Here is an 11,383-nt window from a genome sequence, read left to right as displayed (position 1 = left end):
TGCTGTGGTTCATGGGGTCACAAAGAGTCAGACACGACTGAGCGACTGAACTGAACTGATGAGCAAAATCTACTGTGTTTGCAACATTTTAAAGTTATTTTGAAAGGAGACATCCTAAAGGACAAAGATGAGCTACTATAAAAATTGGGACATTATCACAAGTGTGTAGGAAGCACTTAAGATGCGCCTACATACCACTGCTCCCTCTTCCATGGATAGAGACTGGACACAAAGGGGTTAAATAGCTTGTCAGAGACCAACCATGCAGCCAAGGGGCTTGGGGTTTGAACTCAGGTCTTCAGGACCAGCACCCACCACCCAAGCACCAAGCAACTTGGTCGATCTCCATTGCCAGTAAATGGAGCGCTCACCTAATTTCTTTAACTTTTCATTTGTATCAGGGTGTAGCTGACAGTGTTATGGCAGTTGCAGGTGGAGAGCACAGACACTCGGCCACACAGACATGTGTCCATTCTCCCCCAAGCCCCTCCAGTCCAGGCGCCACATAACATTGAGCAGAGCTCCCCGTGCTGTGCAGCAGGCTCTTGTTGGTTATCCATTGTACAAACAGTATAGTGGCTCAGATGGCAAACAATCTGCCTGCAATGCAGGAGGCCTGGGTTCAATTCCTAGGTTGGGAAGATCCCCTGAAGAAGGGAAAGGCTACCCACTCCAGTGTCCTTGCCTGGAGAATCCCATGGCCAGAGGAGCCTGGTGGGCTACAGCCCATGGGGTCGGACACAACTGAGAGATGAATACTTTCTTGGAGTCCCAAGAGAGACCCCAACCGTGTGTACGTGTCGATCCCAAACTCATTATCTATCCTTTCACCCCAACCCCACCTCGGCAACCTTAAGTGTCAGACGACAAGTTCTGACGTGTTAAATGCCGGTAGTCGCAGCAGATAACACATCTGTCTTACCTGATCTCAGCTCAAGTTCCACAGGCAGGATGTACAGGCATCTACATCCAGCTAGAGTCTTCCTACCCAGAACTCAGACGACACACAACAGTCAGACAACAGAAACTTCATTCTGTGGACGCAACACAACCAGACAAGTCCTTCCAGAAAGCCCGGGGCACACACCTGCCTTCCCAGGAGGACTCTGTGCACTCTCTCCCATTTACATTGGCACCTGTGAGCTGGTCCCCAGGCAGAACTACAAGGTCAAGGCCAAAAGAAGTAAAGGGGAGGCTGCTGAATAAGGTGGGGGGCGGGGCATGGGAGGGATGGGAGGGAGGAAGGGAAAGGGAATTTGTCCGTTTGTGAGTTTTAGCAGCCAGTTCAACATTTGGGGTTTTCAATGAAACACACAAATCACTAGGCTCCCCTAAGCCATCGGTCTGTCTGCAGGGAGGACGGTGCTCCTCCTGATTTAAGTCGTGATCCCCCAGAGGCACAGTCACCAGGCTGGACTGGAAGGACTCTGTCCCGAAGGCAGGGCCTGGAGCCCACACAGACCTGACTCTCCCAGAAGCAAGGAGAGCCCAGAGCGGCTTGGCCTTCCGAGGCTCGCCCCAGACTTGAGGCTCTTCTGTGGCAAAATTACGCCATCTCGTGGCCTCACGAGATTCGAACGCTGAGGTCATGTTCACGATTCTGAGGACATGAAGACAAACAGGTGAGGCTCAGGATGGATGTCCAATCTGCTTTTTGAAGTTCAAGTGCGCATTATTCCGGAGTGAAGACTTCCTGCAGCTCAGTCCGCTTGGGTAGTGGAGTACCAAGAAAGAGTGCTGGCTGCCAAGAGAGACCCCAGCTCACGCATCTGCGAGGTTAATATCCTTTGTAGCAGCAGGAACCAGTTCTTTCCTTTTACCCTTTGACTGTGTGTGTGCTAAGTCACTTCAGTTGTGTCCGACTCTGGGCAACCCTAGCCTGCCAGGCTCCTCTGCCCATGGAATTTCCCAGGCAAGAAGACTGCAGTGGGTTGCCGTGCCCTCCTCCAGGGGATCTTCCTGACCCAGGGGATCAAACCCATGTCTCTTACATCTCCTGCATTGGTTGGGGGGTCCTTTACGTAACATTAGCGCCATCTGGGAAGCCCCATCTGAACACAAATTTGAAATTCATTTTCTTATCCAGGGGATAGAACTTGCAAAAGGTGCAACCAACCAGAAGTGCATGAAATAATATTTCGATGTAGAAACATGAAGAATTTAAAATGAACAGCAGAAAACCTGAACAAGTTCACAGCAACTGAGGGACCAGGCTGAGAAACAACCATTGGTTTATCTAAATAAATGATGCTAATATCCGTCAGTCATGGAGCAAGCACTCAACACGTAGCAGGCAGAGTCCTAGGTCTCTGCTTGCATAATCTCATTTAATCCTTCCAACATCCCGATCATGTCAGCACTGTTATAAGTCCCAGTTTTCAGCGAAGATAAAGGAGGCAGAGACAAACACGAAGTGAACGGGTCATTTGAAACGACAGGGTTCAAACACAGACCCAACATCGGTATAAGCGGTGCCCTGACCTGTCTGCAAGCTGACTCCCTCTGCTTCAGCCAAGCCAGCTTCAAGGAGCGCGGTGCGGGTCCAACATCACTCTTTGACCCCACTGTGGTCAGGAAACCCTTCTGGACACAGCGGCTGCGCCCACACACCCCGCCTACAGCTGGCCATGGCCACAGCTGGCCTGGGCTTGGCTCCCGACACTCACCTTGCAGGTGGCTCCACGGTGGTGCCCACCTCTCCACGGTCCCCAGGCTGACGGCTCCTTTCTGCATAACCTTGGTTAAGCCACTTTGGTGTTGACTGGGTCCCTCTGCAGGAACGGCCACCTTGGGCCGGGTCACACCTGTGCCCAGGGCCAGCCCCCACCTAATGACAGGTGGACGCAGAAGAGGAGCCTGGACCTTTCTCCTCCACATGTTGCCCCCAGCCCGGATGGGCCTGCAGCCCCTGCCGGGACTCTATTCCAAGTTCTGAGTGCCCGTCTGCTTCTATCACCACCCACCAGGCTGGTCCTGCATCCTGCGCACACACCTGCTGCTCCGTCTCCGTGGGGGCCCAGTCGGGGCAGGTGGTAAGGACCTGACGTGTGTCTCAGGGAGCCCCACGCAGGTGTGGAAGCCGAGGGGCCGTCTTCCGCGTCTCTCTTGTCAGCGAGTTGAGAGTCGAGTCAGAGACGAAGCAGAGAGGCAGGAATGCCCACCACGAGGGCATGAGGCTCGGGCTCTGCAAGAGAGAATTGAGATGGAGAATGAAGAGTGGAATCAGTATAGACCTGGGAACTGAAGTCTATGGAGTTCAGCAGCAAATCCTTGTTTTTGTGCAAGTATCCCTCCAAACCAGCCCGCTGAATAGAGCTGCCCCGGGCTCGCCCTGTCTGCCCAGTGGGGTCAGTACGTAGACACTCACCGTGTATATCTGTCCTCCCAGGGGCCCGCTACCCGGAAGCTCTCACTTCAGGGCCCAAGACTCTGTGTCCCCAACAAGCCCCTCGCGCTGCCTTCAGGGGCCTCTAACGTCCAAAGTTAAAGTCACCACACACTGTTTTGCTTATGCTCCTTTTTGATTAAATATCATTTCAAAAGTTCTTCATGCTGAGACAGTATCTTTTTCTTTTCTGAACAAAGTACCAAGTAGAAAATAAATGCACTTTTATCCACTAATCCCTTAAAGGGGGGATTATGTTATTTTTAATTGGACCATAAGTTAATCGCACCAATACACATTCATTTTCTGTGGGTTGCATCCGGGTTGCCATGGGAACATATTTTAACCATTTGTGTCATCCTGCAGTCTTGTTTCCATCAATCAATAGGGATTTAGCAAACGGAGCAGGAGAAATAGATTATCAAAATGCTGAATTTCCTTTTGCTTTTAAAAAAAATGGCAATGGGAAGATGATTGCTTTACATGGCTGTGTTGGTTTCTACCTACTTTTGCTTTTAAGCTAGCAACATCCAAAACTCGTTTATAGCTGGTTCATTAATTCGAAGCTGTGAGAGGTCCACTTGTTTTCAGAGGCCAGCAAAAGGGTTTCCTGCAGGTCTCAGACGGACGTGAATAGGACGCCTGGAAGCCCCATTCACAGCAGAGCTGAATCCGCAGCGGCAGCGGTGTAGTGCTCAGGACGCCACCTGTCGACAGAGGGTGGAGGAAGACCAGAGTCCCGTTCTTACCGGCCAGGCCCTCTCTGCTCTTGGGAGACAGGATTCAGGGAAGGCATTTTCGCTCGTCAAGCAGCTCGAGGTGTAAAACCTTTTCTCGGGGAAGGCATAATGCCCAACAGATAATCAGAAAAAGAATCACTTTTGTGTCCTTCTTTGGAAAACCACATGTGAGTAAAATGGAGAAGCAGGATATTTTCCAACGGAGCAGACCCCTGGGGAACACACCCCTCCACTTCTCACTCGGGGGCTCACGTGGCTCAGTGCCCGGGCAGGGACCCGGGGTCAGGGCACTCTGGGCACCACTGGACACCACCTAGCTGGCACATGGCCCAGGTTCCAGACCTTCTCAGCCGTGGAGGGAGGACCGGTGGACACCCGGGTGGAGGAAAGGCCTGGGTCATGTCAGCCGTTGAATACCCAGCTCATCTTTCTAGATCTCACCAGCCCTCCGAGGGGGTAGCTACGCACAGGACAGGCTCCGTACTGTTCATATACTGACAACTAGACTAGCTTTCTCCCCACAACTAACTTTAGATGGCAGATGGAGGCAACTTATGTCTCAGACTCTTTAAATATACTCTACTTATATTACTCATGAGAGTCCCTGGGACAGCAAGGAGATCCAACTAGTTAATCCTAAAGGAAATCAACCCTGAATATTCACTGGAAGGACTGATGCTGAAGCTGAAGCTCCAATACTTTGGCCACGTGATGCGAAGTGCTGACTGATTGGAAAAAACCGTGATGCTGGGAAAGATTGAGGGCAGGAGGAGAAGGGGATGACAGAGGATGAGATGGTTGGATGGCATCACTGACTCAATGAACATGAGTTTGAGTAAACTCCGGGAGACGGTGAAGGACAGGGAAGCCTGGTATGCTATAGTCCAGGGGGTTGCAAAGAGTGCACAATTTAGTGGCTGAACAATAATTGTTACTCATTTATTAATTCTGAAAATATCCTCTGAGCATCTATCACAGGGTGGGGTCTGGACACAAGGCTGCCCTCGGCCAGGCAAAGCCAGGGAGAGACTGGTGACCCTGCTTAGGGACGGACACAGCAGCACGGAGAGCTCCAGGCAAGGGACCCTGGTCACGTTGTAGGAGTTCCAGGAGGGCTGCCCAGAGGAGACCGAGGAGATCAAGGGAGCTGGCCAAGAAAGGAAGTCTGGAGGAGCTCGGGGTGGGTGCGGCACACGGGAGCAAGATTTCAGGCAATGAGAACAGGGTAGACAGGCCTGTTGGTAGGACTGTGGCTTCTGCAGACTGAGCAGGGAGAGCCGGCTGAGCTGTGGGTCTGTGTGGGTGTCTACTGTGTGTGTGTGCGTGTATGTGTGTGTGCGTGCGTGTGTGCGCGTGTGTGTGCGTGTGCGTGCGCGTGCCCGCGTGTGCGCGCGTGCGCGTGTGCGCGCGTGTGTTCGCGTGTGTGCGTGTGTGCACGGAAAGGCAGTTGCGGTGATGTGTGAGGCTGCAGTGAAGAGCTGGGCTGCGTCGTGACCAGCTCTGCGAGTTACCCGGTTTATCCGGTCTTTTGTTACTTCGTTAACGTCCTTCACTCTGAGGATGGAGGGGAGTCATTGGAGGCTCTTCAGCAGAGGAGTGAAATGAACAGGCTTAAAACGACCTCCATGCCACGTGTGGACAACGGCCGGAGCGGGACCAGTCTGGGCAGATGAGCTGGAGCTGACACCGGCCACTTCTGTGCCGTGTGTCTCCCGGGACGGTGGTATTGTCACATGTCGTTTACTGGCCCCCACATCTGTCTGCCCCGGGGGGAGGGCGGTCTGGCGATCATCTCAGGGTCCCTGCTGAGTCAGGAGAGAGAGTGGGGATGGCGCCAGGCTCCTGTTGCAGTGGGACCCTCGGAGCATCTCTTTGCAGGGATGTCGTTGGGGATGGCACAAAGGAATTGGGGTCTCTGCGGGGCCACAGGGATCATCAGAACTAAGGCTGTTTCCCTAAAGGCTTACCTCTTCTCTGCTCATTTCACCCACGTCCTTCGAGGCGTGCGTGCCTGCTAAGTCGGTTTAGTACACACTGTGGAGGTGTTAGTCACTCAGTCGTGTCTGACTCTTCGCGACCCTGTGGACCATAGCCCACCTGTCCATGGGGTTCTCCAGGCAAGAATACTGGAATGGGTTGCCATGCTCTCCTCCAGGGGATCTTCCTGACCCAGGGATCGAACTCTCATCTCATATGTTTCCTGCAGGCGGGGTTTTTGTTGTTGTTGTTGTTTTTACCACTAGCACCATCTGGGAAGCCCATCTTTCTAGGTGAAACTGACAGATTTTATTTTCCTGGGCTCCAAAATCACTGCCGATGGTGACCGCAGCCTTGAAATTCAAAGACACTCGTTCCTTGGAATAAAAGTTATGACCAACCTGGACAGCATATTAAAAAGCAGAGACATTACTTTGCAAACAAAGGTCCGTCTAGTCAAGGCTATGGTTTTTCCAGTGGTCATGTATGGATGTGAGAGTTGGACTGTAAAGAAAGCTGAGAACCAAAGAATTGATGCTTTTGAACTGTGGTGTTGGAGAAGACTCTTGAGAGTCCCTTGGGCTGCAAGGAGATCCAACCAGTCCATTCTGAAGGAGATCAGTCCTACATGTTCATTGGAAGGACTGATGCTGAAGCTGAAGCTCCAGTACTTGGGCCACCTCATGTAAACTGACTCCTTGGAAAAGACCCTGATGCTGGGAGGGATTGGGGGCAGGAGGAGAAGGGACGACAGAGGATGAGATGGCTGGATGGCATTACCAACTCACTGGACATGAGTTTGAGCGATGTCTGGGAGTTGGTGATGGATAGGGAGGCCTAGCATGCTGCAGTCCATGGGGTCGCAAAGATTCAGACACGACTGAGCGGCTGAACTGAACTGAACTGAACTGTCCCCAATTCCTTCTCTTCTACCCACACTTTGACAACTGGACCTGACCCTCTGCCTGGGAGTAGCCTCACAGCCTTAATGGGAAACCGACTTTATTCACTCAGTCCTCACGGAGGTAAAGCTCAGTGTTACATTTCGTACCAAGGTTTTCTGCCCTGTCCTGAGAAGCAATTAAGATGAGCTGATAAGACAGAGTAAAGGGCCAGTGATGAACTGTTATCAGCTCTATCCCGAGTTCTGCACTCTTTCTAAGGTACTTCTAGCTGCATAGGGACTCAGATTTGAGCGTAATTTCCTAGCTGAATTGTCACTGGAGAGTGTCTGATACAACTTTCTACCAAGTACTGTATGAAACCTAAGAAATGAGAATAGGAAATTTGAGATGCTTTATATTACCTTTGTTTCAAGATGCTTAAAATGTTGCCATGGGGTTGGGTTCCTGCATACCTCTCCCCAGGCCACTCTGGGAAGCCAGCGCCTGTCACTACCGTCAGCCGGTGGAGGGGTGGTGGTTGGTGCATGGGCTTCCTGGGGGCAGGGGTCCTGAGGTGGGGTGGAGAGGCCTCCGAGGGCTGCTCTGGGCCCGGGCTTGTCTGCAGAGGAGACAACGCGTTCCCCAGTGGGGACGTCCTCCTCCATGACTGGGGGCTCTGCCCCTGGGACCTGTGTTTGCCTTCGACACCCCCTCTCCCCCGTGGTCAGGTGAAGGGACGGAGGGAGGAGGGACGGACGGCAGGTGTGGAGACCCCTCCACCGGCCCCCCGGCAGGACTAGAGGAAAGCAGGGACTCTTATCTCAGGGCCCAGAAAAGCCTCCCTCAAGCCTCATGTCTCCCCTCTTGGAACCTTCTTATCCCATTGCCCTGTGTGTGAAAAGGCCATTGGCTCTGGAAAGTTCTGTGTCTGAGAGGCAGGAAGAGGAAGGAAGTCAGCAGATCCAGGCTTTTGTTCTAGGATTATGAGCGAGAGGTTGGTTTCCTTACAGACTGTTCGCCAGGATGTGTCTGCCAAAACATGTCACACAGGAGTCTGCAAACAGGGACAGTTTATCTGGGGCCTTAAGGAGGGCAGTTTGGAGACACAGATTCAGGGTAACCCCAAAGGAGAAAGGATCAGGGGCTTCTAAAGACACAAAGCCAGGGGAAAAAAAGGAAAAGAAAGAAGAAAACGAGGCAGGAAGACACGAGAAGTTGCCTGGAGAGGACTGTGACTGACGGATGCCGAGTCAGAAAAGATCTGTCCTTAAGGACTCCTTTGTCCTTTAGGACAAAGATTTGTCCTAAAATCATGTTTTGGGGCCAGTGTCCAATAAGCAGATAGACGGCTCCAAGTCATTTTAGGTAAATGTCCTGGTATCTTGGGGCTTCCCAGGGGGCGCAGTGGTAAAGAACCAGCCTGCAAATGCAGGAGCCACAGGAGAGGCGGGTTTGATCCCTGAGTTGGGATGATCCCCTGGAGGAGGAACTGGCAACCCACTCCAGTATTCCTGCCTGGAGAGTTCCATGGACAGAGGAGCCCGGGTGGGTTCCAGTCCCTGGGGCGGCAAAGAGTCGGACGCGACTGAGCCCGGCCGCCTGCAGGCACATCTGCCTGCAGGTCTGACATCTTGCCTTTCCAGCAGGTGTTCTGGACAACTTCATCAGGTCAAGAGGTCAGGCCCCCCTCCAGGCGGAGGCCAGCGAGTCATCTTCCTCTGTGGCCTCCCAGCTCCAAGTCACAGAGTTTGCTGAGCAATACTGACTCCGTTTAGATTTTCCTTCCACAAATGGGAAGGGAGACAGGGAACCAGAGCAGGAATTACACATGATGAAACAACAGTAATGATTATAATCATGAAACCCAACACTGATTCAGCACTTGCTGTCTACACCTACAGTCGGTTCTTGTTATCTGCACGCTATGTTTGACCAAGTTGCCGCAAAACTGGTTTACTAAGACTGAGGCACTGCTCCTAGGAGAGTCATAGGTCAGGTTCCTGTGAGCTTCTGAGAGCACTTTCCTCAATGATCAGCCTACAACCTTGCTTGGTGTACTTCTGTTTAAAAACTTCTTAGCACGCGTTATTGATTCATTCACGTGGAACTCACAGCCGTCAGTGTATAACTCAGCCTGAACGCAGCTTCTCTAACACACATTCCCCTCCATAAGCTTTCTTGTGCTTAGGGCACCAGGCAGCACTTCAGCACGAGGCTTGGGGCCTATTTTAAACAGTGAGATCACCGACAAAAGGCGCAAATGTGTGAAAAATGTGGCAGTAGGCAGGCCATGAAAGTGACGCTGGTTTGCAGAATGACCGGAAACAAGGAGGCACAGCAGTCTGGCTCCACCCCAGCCTGACCATGAGTGCTGGGTGACCAGCTTTTCACAGCTCTGCACCTGCCCCCAGTCACCGAGAACGTGCATGCAAGTATTAACTCTGGGTTACAAATAAACTGTGGCCAGTGGGTGAATTTGTTACACAGAACCCCTGAATAAAGAGGGTCAGGAGTTGTATTATTTTTATTTCATCCTCATAACAACCCTGCAAGATAGGAACCACGATCACCTTGATTTTCACATGACACAGTGAAAGGGGAGTGGAGGTTGATTTGCCCCCAACATCACAGCTACACAACAGGGGCGTCAGGACTCTAGCCCAGGCCTCTGACTCCAGAGCCTAGACTCGATCATTGTTTCCAGTGGGTTATGCCTTCAGTGCATTTTTACACAGTATTTTTTTTTTTTTTTGGAAACTAAGTTTGACTCACAGGGCATGAGAAGTGAGAAAGTCCGGATCACACTCTTAAATCTCCAGTGTTATATTCTAAGTAAAATTTCTTAAACCCAGGCACAGGTTGAAACATGTGAAATTTCCCTTTTCAGGTTAAACAGAGTCAGACACTGGCAATTTCACATGGTTCAGCCTCACATATCCTTGGGAAGCTTTCTCCCCATTAATAGAGGTAATTTATTTCATTGTTTTGTATACATAAAACTCAAGTTACTATACTTCAAAAGGAAAAAATTTTTTAATGGGATAGATGTACTCTTTTTGTTAAATAGAAGCATAGAGGTTTACCATTTTACAGCAGATGTGTTCATCTATTTTCTCATCTTTTTAAATTAAGGAAAAAAGGGGAAGATCTCACACTTTAGTATAAATAGGCCAAATATAAGTATTTCCACCTAAAAGATGCTTTATCAGAACAAGTGCATCATGTTTTTCTAGGGGTCTTATGTTTTCTATCTCACTGAGATTAGATAAAATTCTACTGAAGACAGTTAGAATGGACAATAAAAGCTTTGGGGACTTCACCTTTTAAATGTGAGATTTTAGGGAAGGAATAAAGTAGGTGATTTAATAAGCAAAACAGTAAGCAGGCATTTTCATCACGACCACAGCAAACTGTGAGGCAAAGCGCATCACTTGATGACCTTGGGAGGGGCTCCAAGGGCTTTCCCGGCTCAGTGTAAAGAACCTGACCTTGGGAGGGGCTCCAAGGGCTTTCCCGGTGGCTTAGCAGTAACGAACCTGCCTGCCAGTGCAGGAGATGCAGGAGACTTGGGTTTGATCCCTGTGTTGGGAAGATCCCCTGGAGAAGGAAATGGCAACCCACTCCAGTATTCTTGCCTGGGAAATCCCATGGACAGAGGAGCCTGGTGGACGACAGTCCATGGGGTCACGACTCAGAATTGGGCACGACTGAGTACACACCCAGGAGTCCGTGGAATTCACTGTACGGGAAGCCCTAGCTTCTCCTCTCTCCTTAGCGTGGTAGAGAATGAGAGAAAAAAGCCGCTACCTCACTGCCAGTGTCCACCCCCCAGTGCAGGTGGAGAACTGTGTTTACTCTGTTCAGAGGTTTGCAGTGTTTATGTACAACTGGAAAGGGGCGTTGGATTAGCTATTCCTTTTACAGGTAGGGTTTCGCTCTTACAAACTTAAACACCTCTCACAAGGAAAAAGGAAGAAGGCAGCAGCCTCTTGCTTTTTCTTGAGACAGTCTGAAGTTCAGTTGACCCTTAAACAAAACAGGTTCGAAATACACAGGTCCACTTAAACTTGGACTTTTTCCAAAGTAAATACTACAGCATTAACGGGTCCTCAGCTGGTTGAGCCCAACATGCAGAACCATGGACACAAGGAACCGAAGATAGGGATGATTCACACATACGACAGCCCTGCTGTAAGCTATACAACAGTTTTAGACTACAGTTTGGGCTGACGCACCTAACCCCCACATGGTTCAAGGCACAGCAAGGCTACTCTTTAAGACTGAACTCTTGTGCCTGTTTTCACATTGTACTAAGTTGCTCAGTGGTGTCCGACTCTTTGCGACCTTATGCACAGTAGCCCACCAGGCTCCTCTGTCCGTGGGATTCTCCAGGCAAG

Source organism: Bos indicus x Bos taurus, chromosome 9, assembly GCF_003369695.1.
Source record: "Bos indicus x Bos taurus breed Angus x Brahman F1 hybrid chromosome 9, Bos_hybrid_MaternalHap_v2.0, whole genome shotgun sequence".
NCBI classification, from domain to species: domain Eukaryota; kingdom Metazoa; phylum Chordata; class Mammalia; order Artiodactyla; family Bovidae; genus Bos; species Bos indicus x Bos taurus.
The sequence above is the reverse complement of the archived record's forward strand: the minus strand, read 5'-3'. Positions refer to the sequence as shown.